Source organism: Peromyscus maniculatus, chromosome 13, assembly GCF_049852395.1.
Source record: "Peromyscus maniculatus bairdii isolate BWxNUB_F1_BW_parent chromosome 13, HU_Pman_BW_mat_3.1, whole genome shotgun sequence".
Lineage (NCBI taxonomy): Eukaryota > Metazoa > Chordata > Mammalia > Rodentia > Cricetidae > Peromyscus > Peromyscus maniculatus.
In genome coordinates, this window is record NC_134864.1 from 32,977,532 (window position 1) to 32,988,407 (window position 10,876).

The window sequence follows — 10,876 nt, forward strand, 5'->3', positions numbered from 1 at the left end:
GAATATGTCTTGGTTTCCACGAGATATTTTTTTTTTCTGCACAGTTTCCAGGAACAGTTAAGGAAATCAGGGGGAAAAGCCCTAGAATCTTCAGCTTTTGGGGTCTTTGAGGAAGTTAGTAACTGACCAATGTGAGCCATCTATTGAGAAGAAAATGAGGCAGAATTCAATGAGTGCTGTGTGGAAGTATTTAAAAGCACAGTAGTTCTATTTGCTTACCTTACCTTTGCAAAGATTTGCAGGAATCTTTTCTCTCATGAGTGAGAATCACAGAGGGGGAGACATGCAACCTGGAAAACTGGTGTTCTGAAACAGTCCTCTTCCTTATAACAAGTGGCTGGTATAAATGTGTGTGTGTGTGTGTGTGTGTGTGTGTGTGTGTGTGTGTGTGTGCGCGTGTGTTCCTTATAGTGCATGCTATAGCATGTCAAACACATTGAGAAGCCATGTTATGTATATCCGCAACATCAAAACAAAATAAACATGAAGAGGAGGCAGCCTTGCCTTGTCTTAAAGCTGTTTATGTTCCAGGTGGTTTGGCTTTTAAGGTTCTAGTCAGGTGACGTAGCTGCAGTGACAGACCCCCACTTCCCCAAATCCTCTCATAACAAAAGGTGGAAGAGATACTGATGGAGTTGTACCCAAGCTACCCTGAGAAGGGAGCCCTTCTTGTGCCTTGTACTTTGACAACCAGCTCTTGCATGGTACCCATGTGCAAGGAAGGAGTTTGTTTAAGTAACTGTTTAGATTGAGACTCTATTTGACATGAGTTCACACATGTCATACTGGTTTAAGAAATGTATGATCAAAGCAGACAGACAAAACCAGAAAGAAATACCACCAAACAAACTGGCATCCTCACCTGTACCAAATCTATTAGAGTAACCTGGAAGTTTGCCACATCTTCTGGAAAATGCTGCTTTAATATTGAGTTGAAGGAAGAGCTGTTAGCAAATAGAGACCTATTGTTTGGTGAAGATAAGTGAAAAGTGGGAATAAAAAATAAGCACATTTGCTTTGGAGATGAGACTCTGTGTGTTGGCAGCCAAATGTCTCCCTGTTAGGAATGGGGCTGTGACCCTCACTTGTCTGGCGACCACAGCACTAGAGGATCAAGAAACCTTGCCTGGAGATATATCCTTGCATCAAATCCCCCCAGCCAGTTTGCCAGATGGGTAAAAGTGGATTAAGCCCAAGGAAGGGATAAATCTTTCCAATGGTACTCAGACATGGATGGTATTTTCTGCTTCTTTTTACAGAGGCCGATGATCCGATTTAGGGAAGAAAAGTAGAGATCAGGGACAAGTGTAAGCTGCCCCAGAGATCTCTACATTAATCTTTTAAACTCATTACCTTATTTTCTCTAATAGATGTCATTTGTCAAAAGTAGCATGCCATTAGATTTTTCTTGCTATTTAAATATTTGTCATAAATATGTCAGTTTCTAAGTCTTCTTTTTTAAATCTCTTGAAATGGCAAATAGCGACTTGTAATTTACTTAAGAATCAGAAAGCTTTCATTTGGCACTCATTACTATTTAGTGTTCTCATATAATATAGGACCAAAGTAAAATGCAACAGTGATGAAGTTATTTCCTGAATTGTTTTGTAATAATTGGTTTGTCTGTTGTTGTTGTAACCTGCTAAGTAATTAAGTAGTACATGTGTTTCTGAGACCATCAGTGACAGAGATGTTGCCCCAAACAAGAAAGCATTCAGATCTGTCTTTAGGGTATATGTCGAAGCTTTTTATATGATCATCAGTGCGTCATCTTCAGGGTGGAATGTTTTCCTTCATGAGTGGATCAAAGGCTTTCAGTTTGGAACTTGGAATGGAGTGAGTGAGGAAAGTATGCAGGATAATTTAACAGGATAATGTAAGCCCAAGTTCAAAAGTATTTATATTCCCCCCAGAGATCCTGTTCTGAAGTATCTCTAGGTAGCATGTGTGATTGTGTACTTAATACATGCCTGTGTTGTTAGTATAATAAAGGCTTTCTGATCTGATGCCCTGGAGAAAGGTGTCAGTGCATGCCGGCAGAAGGGCCCTAGAGCAGAAACATATTTTGGCCTCTCATCACAGAAGCTAAGGGACAGCTGCTAATTGCCAATTGTCCTAGCCTTTGGACAACCTGGCCTTTGACCTTGCAGAGGAACTCTTCTCTGCCCTCCCTCTGGCTGTGTTTAATTCCCTAGCCTCTCTAGATTTGGGTACATTCCTGCAGCAACCTTGCCAGATTTCCTAGAAACTCCCTTTATTCACTGTCCCTGGGCTCTGGAAGGCAGAGCTAAGCCTCCAGTTGGCTTTTCCTCTTTTTTCTTCTTGACATTCCTTCATCCAAGAGGCTCCTGAAGGTCAGCTCCCCTATCTGTTCCTTTGAATTCACTTAGCCCCTTCCATTTTGGAATTGCCTCTTTGGTTCCTCTCATGCTTGGAAGGTTCTGCCACGATTCTACACACCTGGACATGACTTTCCAAGAGGCTTTGCTCTTTAGTGCAGATGTTAGCTTTCTTACTGTGTTCTCACAGGCTCTGATCTTGAAGCCTGGACTGGTTTAGGCATGAACTGACTCTGGAACTCATCTAGGTACTGTCCCATAAGCTCTCAGTGAAGATGCATTGGGATGGCTTGAAGACTCAGGTGAGTCTGGGATTATAGGCTTGCACCAACATGCCAAGCTTTGGATTTCCTCAAAGGCCTACAGAAACAAGGTGCATACATGTATGTAGGTCAGAGAACATAGTGAATGGTCAGCGTGCTATTTTGAATTTCCTCTGATAATCAGATTTCTTAAATGCATCCACCTTGCCCTTACCTTCCTTTTTGAAATGCTTTTGCTTTTTATCTCCCTGTGTAGAGGAAATCCTTCTAATTTGTTAAAAGGCAGAGGTGGTTCATTTGCTCCATTATAGTCTACTAGAGTTGCTGTGTCACTGGTCAGGTGTCCCAAGCATTAGACATTTGTCTCTTACGGTTATGCAAGCAGTAACTCTGAAGGCAAAGCCATCAGAGTTGGCTTCTCACGAGACCTCACATCTTCATTTGTGACTGGCCACTTTTTTTGCTGGTCTGCTCAGATCTGGTTTGACTTATGGCCAGATTTGGATAGACTGTATTTGAATAGTTTCTTTAGTAAACAATATAAAAAAAATAACTCTTGATACTGCTCATAAATGTCTCTATATCTGGCTTTCTTCGAAATGTTAGAGAGCCTGAGCAGAGTTGGCTTGTATATTGAAGAGACTCCGGGTGCTATGTCTTTCAGACTGAGTACCTACTCTCCAGGCTTCTAGTTCTACTAACATACTTTTGTCCTTTAATTGATTAGCCTAACTTCTGAGGCATTTGTGTTTTTAATTCATAAAATATTGATATAGCCTCACTTTTCTAAACATGTTCTACAGATCACTACATTAGTGGTTCTCAGCTGGTGGGAATTTTGTCCCCACAGAATAGTATTCAAAGCTCCACCCTTTAAAATTTTATGAGTTGTATTTGTCCCTGTGTTTAGGATGGTGAAATTCATGAGCCATGGTGTTTGTTTGGAGGTCAGAAATAAACATGCAAGGAATCAGTCCCTTCCTTGTACCCTATGATTTCCAGGGACTGAACTCATGTTTCAGTTTGGTGGCAAGTACATTTATCTTCTGAACTATCATACTGACCCTGAAGCCATTTGTGACTTCCACGACTACAAGGTGGGCAGGTGCTGAGGCTTCTGGTAGTAGAGCCTGAAGATGTTACTACAAGTTCTATAGTGTAGTCCCATAATGCAATGAACGTGACTAGGAATATCAACAGTGCTAAGGTTTTAAAACCTTGATGAATATAACTAGAAGGAAGAAAGAGGCTCCATATCTCCGTTTGCTGCCACTACTTTTCCATTTGATGACATTCTGACACTGGGTTCAGACCCATTAGAAAACAGTACCCAGGATAGCTCATATGTCTGACCTACTATGTTCAAAGAAACTTTTCTATGACTTTCTAAGGTTCAAGATTTGGGCACATTTCTCATGCCTATCTCAGGTGTTTACTTCATCCTGTTTCACTCAACTAGCCAAAGAGTCTTGCCTTTCTGTTTTATTTCAGTCTTGATCAACACCATGACCCTCCTGGTTTGCTGAAAAAACTTCTTGGTACGTCTCACTCTTCAACATTCTACACATGGTCTCCAAGCTACTTTCTGGAATGTACAATATATTACCTATTTACTTTTTCCAGACCTTCTAGCCCTGTTAGTTCTTTCCCCTCATGTTCAGTGACTGAGCTTTTGTAGATGTCTGACAGTACCTCATGTTTGCTTGCCTGGATCAAGTCATCTATACAGTCTCAGCCCAGCAATTTAAGTTCTTCCCATAGTTCCCTAATAAGGTCAAGCCATGTATGAATATGGCTTCTGTTTCAAATAGACGTTTATAATTTTTGTGAAATACTCAGACTCTTAGCATTTATGTTAAGCACTTCTTATTTATTCTTTATATATTGATTTGCTTTAAATGCTACACACAGTATTAATCCAGATACAATTTTGTTGAAGTGGAAGCTATATTTCTACGTAATAATAAATAAGCCACATGACTCAGAATTCAGTTGTAAGTTGTTTACTGAACCTTTTTGCTCAATATAGAATATAGATTGTTGGGGATATTCATGATCAATGGTCAGGTAATTGCTTTTAATCCTTGAAAGAAGAAGTAGAGGGAAAGGGTGGGGATCTTGGAGTTAAAGGATGTTGAGTTTCTGTCCAGGTTCTACTGCTTAATAGTTATGTAGCTTCTGGCAAGTGAGTTAGTCTCTATTCACTTCAGTTTTTATTAATCTATAAAAATGGAAAGAAGACTGTCTCTGGACTAGGTTGTTCTGATGACTGAAAAAGTGGTCAGAATGATTTTTTTCTCTGAGAAAATTTCAATCTGCCGTTGGTGGCTTTGAAAATTTGAAGGTGGGGTGGGGGACTCAAAAGAAAAGAAATGGGGCAGTGATATCCTTTGGCTTGGGTCTGAAGAAATGGGCTCTTCTTTAGAGCTTTAGAGAGTGTGTGATCCTGCCCACACTACTATCTCATTTCATGAGACTTATTTCGACTTCTGACCTCTAGAGTTGACAGGTAATAAATCTGTGTTAAGTCATAAAATGTATGATAAAATTCTAACAGTAGTGATAATAAACTAGTATAATTTTCTTATTCCTCTTAAGGGTTTGTACTTGAATGACCTACCTCAAGAAGAATGCAGAAGAGAGTGTCGTTTCAAATGATCATATTAGGTGCTTGAGAAGTGGTACTAAAAGCTGTGTACTAAAAGGGGAGAGGGTAAGAAGCTTGTTGTTGTTTACATGGTAGTCTGTGCTGTGGGATGGTCTGTATGTCAAATGTGTTGCTCTGATTGGTCAATAAATAAAACACTGATTGGCCAGTAGCCAGGCAGGAAGTATAGGCGGGACTAACAGAGAGGAGAAATGAGAGAACAGGAAGGCGAAGGGAGACACTGCTAGCTGCCGCTGCCATGAAAAACAGCATGTGAAGATGCCAGTAAGCCACGGGCCACGTGACAAGGTATAGATTTACAGAAATGGATTAATTTAATATGTAAGAACTAGATAGCTAGAAGCCTGAGCCATTAGGCCAAACAGTTTAAATAATGTAAGTGTCTGTGTGTTTATTTTATAAGTGGGCTGTCGGACTGCCGGGCCTTGGTGGGACCCGGAGAGAAAACTCTCCAGCTACAAGTCTGTGTCATTATTCTGATTGATAAAAGCTTCTATGTTTTATTAAATAAGAGTCAGTTTGTGAAATGGCCTTATTGACTAGCAGAATCAATCCCATTCTGTTATCACTAAGAGATGTGTCCTTCAGTCATTACTCTTTATTATGAGTTATAAAGAAACTACAAATTTGCTAAGACAATCATAACAATAATCTCATTATCATTGAACTAGGTCAAGAATTAGACAGTGGAGATTTCTTATAGGTATGGTAGTGATATGAAATGAAATCAGTAGGTTTGGGTGGACTATTGATTTGTACAATAGCCTGGACCACACAAGCATTAATGGAAATGTAAAGATGTGTTTAAATGATAATAAATGAGTCACAAGGTGCTGTGGGATGGTCTGTATGTTAAATTGCTCTGACTGGTCAATAAATAAAACACTGATTGGCCAGTGGCCAGGCAGGAGCTATAGGTGTGACTAACAGAGAGGAGAAGAGAGGGAACAGGAAGGCGGAGGGAGATACTGCCAGCTGCCACCATGACAAACAGCATGTGAAAATGCTGGTAAGCCACGAGCCATGAGGCAAGGTATAGATTTATGGAAATGGATTAATTTAAGCTATAAGAACAGTTAGCAAGAAGCCTGCCATGGCCATACAGTTTGTAAGCAATATAAATCTCTGTGTTTACTTGGTTGGGTCTGAGTAGCTGTGGGACTGGCAGGTGACAGAGATTTGTCCTGACTGTGGGCAAGGCAGGAAAACTCCAGCTACAAGGTAAATGGAAAATTGTAGAATATATCATGATGTTTGTAGAGATGTTTAACTGACAATGGTGGATGGATTAAAAAGCACAAGGTTAGAGAAGAGACCAACACTGCAGTGGACCTGGTTCTGGCCCTGGAAGATGCTTCCATTACTGAGAATGAGATTTCTGCTCATGGAGTGCTTGAGGTCTGTAACGAGTCTTTCTCTGTCTCACCAGCCAGCTCCCAAATAATGACATGAAGATCTATTATTAATTGTGGAAGCTCAGCCTATAGATTAGGCTTGTTCCTAACTAGCTACTGTAGCTAAAATTAACCAATAATTTTTTAATCTATGCTCTTTTATGTGGCTTGGTTGCCTTTACTCTGTACTGCCCATCCTGCTTTCTCAAAGTCTGCTTTCTCAAGTGACTCTGCCTTCTTCTTCTCAGGGTTTTTCTCTCTCTGCCCAGAAATCCTTCCTATCTCTCCTGCCTCGCTATTGGCTATTTAGCTTTTTATTAAACCAGTCACAGTAATACATCTCCACAGTATACAAATATCCCACAACAGTAGTTCCTCTACCAATTTTAGGGGGATTTTCAAGTCTTCTAGGCGGAACTCAAGGCTTGGATTATTTTTATAGTTGTTAAATTTCATTCTGTATGAAAGAGATGCAATGATGTATGATGAAAGTCTCCAATTATGAGGAAAAAGCAGTGACTTACATGGTACTATGGTCATTTCTACTTGAGTCTCTCCTGTTTTCTTTTTTTTTCCTTTTATTTTATTTTACAGTACCATTCAGTTCTACATATCAGCCATGGATTCCCTTGTTCTCCACCCTCCTGCCCCCCTCCCCTTCCCCCCAGCAAACCTCCCATCCCCACCTCCTCCAAGGCAAAGCCTCCCCTGAGGACTGAGATCAACCTGGTAGACTCAGTCCAGGCAGGTCCAGTCTCCTCCTCCCAGACTGAGCCTAGCATCCCTGCATAAGCCCCAGGTTTCAAACAGCCAACTCATGCCATGAGCACAGGACCCGGTCCCACTGCCTAGATGCCTCCCAAACAGATCAAGCCAATCAACTGTCTCACCTATTCAGAGGGCCTGATCCAGTTGGGGGCCCCTCAGCCTTTGGTTCATAGTTCATGTGTTTCCATTCATTTGGCTATTTGTCAAGCGAGTCTCTCCTGTTTTCTTAGTAGTGTGACCCTGGCCTATGTGACCTATGGTGCTGGTGATCTTTCCTATACTCTTCCTTCAGTCATAACACTTATTCTTATGAAGCACTGGACTTTGCTAACACTTGCTTTTCTGCCCAGCATCTTCCTACTTCCTCAGCTGTCCCAAACCCAATCTTTTTTTCCCCCCACAGTTTATAGAGGGTTTCTTATTGCCAATCTGCAAGTCACACCGAACATGTCATTGCATCACTTGTATAGGACACCGATTTTGTTTTGGGGAAGAGAAGCAAGTGCTGTTCTCAATGGTGAGTTCATTACAACTTCAGAGGAATCCCACAGCCTAGACAGTAGAGTTTCAGTAAACATGTTAAGGGAAGCAGACAACACTCTTGAGGCCTAGATACATTTTCTTGCTGTATTGTGTACTCAGGAGGATGGTCTTCTTCAGGACAATATGGTTCACAAGACTGGAACAATCCCAAGGTGCTGACAGGGACTATGAGGATGGGAAGGAGGGCTACCTAGAGCCGTTTTACATCAGAGATAACTGTGAAAAAGTCCTCGGACCTGTAATCTCTCCTCTGATCATCTGGCATAGCATTTAATGTCTTCATCCACTTTGTCCCAGAAATCCTCCTTGTCTCATAAATGATGTTCAATATTCAGTGGATCATCAAAATTCAAAAGGTCAGTAAATAAAGAGTTGAATCCCCAAACAACATCCTTCAATGTCCTAGCGCGCCCAGCCAGTGCCATCAATTGATGTTCTCTTAGTAAACTTAGACATATTTCTCCCTGTTTCTGTGATGTTGGGGTGAGCGATTTTAGTCAGGCATTTCACCTTGGAAGGCACCATGTTGTATGCAGCAGGAACTTCAGTTTCAAACTGAAATTTTCCACCCTGGTAGTAGCCCTCCTCTGGGCTTACAGTCTGCTGAAAGCAAGGAAGCTTGTGTGGTTCATGTTTGTGACACGTACAGGGTAAATTAGCTTCAAGCTCTGCAGCCTCTTTAACACACAACTTGTCTCTCACAGAAACCCTCCGAGTGGAATCCGATGTGGAGGTGGATGTCCGGATCCTCTGAGACCACCGTCCCTCTTCAGCTTGCTCGTCAGCCTTAGCATTACTGCCACCTTTCTACTGAGCACAGGCGAGTCAGGCAAGGCGGGCCAGCATCCGACAGCATGCCTGACCGGCGGCAGGGCAGCAATACGTGAAAACGCTCCCAGCCGAATCCTGGATCTCTTTCATCAGCCAAAGTCCTTGGTCTGAGCTCCCAAAGAGTGATCTAGGGATGAGATCACATGCCAACAGAATGAGATTCCTTTCATAAAAACGCAGAGGAACCATTTGATATAAGTGCACAGTCTGGTTTTTTTTTTTTAATTGTTGTTATTAATGTACTCAGTAGATATTTTCCTTTGAGAAATGGCTCAATAGAACTCTGGTTGTTTTTGTAGCCTTCACATAAAAAAGAATATTAAAGGGCTAGAATAGTGTCATCTGGGAAAGTACATCTAAACATAGAAGCTGTGTCAAAACCAATTATTTGGGGATCACATAGACAGTGTCATGTCAGGCTACTGTAATACTGATTCTTTAGGACAAAGATCATTAGATTTATTTCTTTATATTTATTTATAAATAATTTATTTTTATTTCATCTATGTTTATGTTTTGCTTGCATAGATGTCTGAGTGTGTGTATGTGTGTGTAGGTATCAGATCTCCTAGAACTGGAGTTACAGATAGTAATGAGCTGCCATGTGGATGCTAGGAATTGAAGCTGGATCCTCTGGAAGAGAAACCAGTGGTCTTAACTGCTGAGCCTTCTCTCCAGCCCCTATTTATTTCTTTATTAAAATTGAATACATCACTTTCCTCGTCCCTTTACTCTCTGTGGCACCTCTCAGGTACCCTCCCAACAACTTTTTCCGTGTTTCTTTCTCCCCACTCTTAAATTGATAGTCTTTTTCTTTTATTATTACTATATATGGAAGAAATGTGTGTGTGTGTGTGTGTGTGTGTGTGTGTGTGTGTGTTTGTGTGTGTGTTTTAAAAATATGTAAGTCTCACCTGATGAGTCCCTTTTTACTATGAGTGCATATGGTTTCAGGGCTGACCATCTTCATTGGACCACCAATAAGGAAGCTCATCCCTGGGAGAGGCAAATTCTCCTTTTCCCAGCAAGCATTAGCTGCCAGTAATTTTTTTTTTTTTTGTCTAGGATTGGAACCCTCCCCCTTTTCCTTCCACATTAGTATGTCCATTGATATTGCCGGTGTTCTGGTCTTGATTTTTCCATGACTTCTAGGAGAGACTGTTTCACAGAAGACTTCCTGGTGTTCTGGCTCTTGCAGTTTTTCTACTTCCTCTTTCAAACTGTTCCCTGGGTCATAGATGTAAGAGCTACAATGTAGACACTTCCACTGGGAATCCATGGTTGAATTCCCACAATCTCTGCATTGTGTATGGCTGTCAGTTTCTGTGAGGGTCTCCATTTGCTGTAAAAAGAGGCCTCTTTGACCAGGAATGGTAGTCACACTTATCTGTGGGTATAAGAATAAGAGTTAGAATAGTAGTCAAGAATTATGCTGACATATTTAAGTGGTGGTAGGAGATTCTATTCTAATGTTCATGACCCTACTAGCCCCTGGAAGTTGACTAGTTTCCTATACCAGGAACTATTTCCCTCCTATTGAGTGGGCATTACATCCAATTAGTCAGCTGTTGGTACCCCTAACATACCAGTGCCACTTATTGAACCTTTACGGATATCTTGCAATGCTGGTCATTGCCCTGGTTCATGGGTGTTGTAGCTGGGTAGAACTGTTTAATTACTCCCTTCTCTTGACACCTTGCTTAGTATTTTGTGGAACCATAGAAGCTAGACTACAGGAATGAGGCTTTCAGGTCATATCTGAATCATATGTCCTAAGAGTGTGGTGTCTTCAGCAAAAGTGGCCTACCCTCAACCTCTGAGAGGCCACCAAGGCCTATGTGGACAATTTACATTATTCTGGGAGTCACTTGGGTTATGGTGACTATGTAAAATGAGATCTCTCATACCTGGTACATAATATCATCAATTTTAAGTAAACTTTAGGACATTCCACACTTGTTTTGTTCTTTTGGTATATTGCAGAATGGCTTGTGTTTAAAATCAAATTTATACTTGTAAAAGAAGAGCTTTTGTTTCTGGTTTGATAAATGTTGAACAGTGACCAGAAAA

The 10,876-nt window shown here is 41.1% G+C and overlaps 1 pseudogene; it reads right to left on the minus strand.

The window, feature by feature from the left end:
• Positions 1-8,229: 8,229 nt before the first annotated feature.
• On the minus strand, positions 8,230-8,769 carry LOC102910707 (NEDD8-conjugating enzyme UBE2F pseudogene; annotated as a pseudogene).
• Between the last annotated feature and the right edge of the window lie 2,107 nt (positions 8,770-10,876).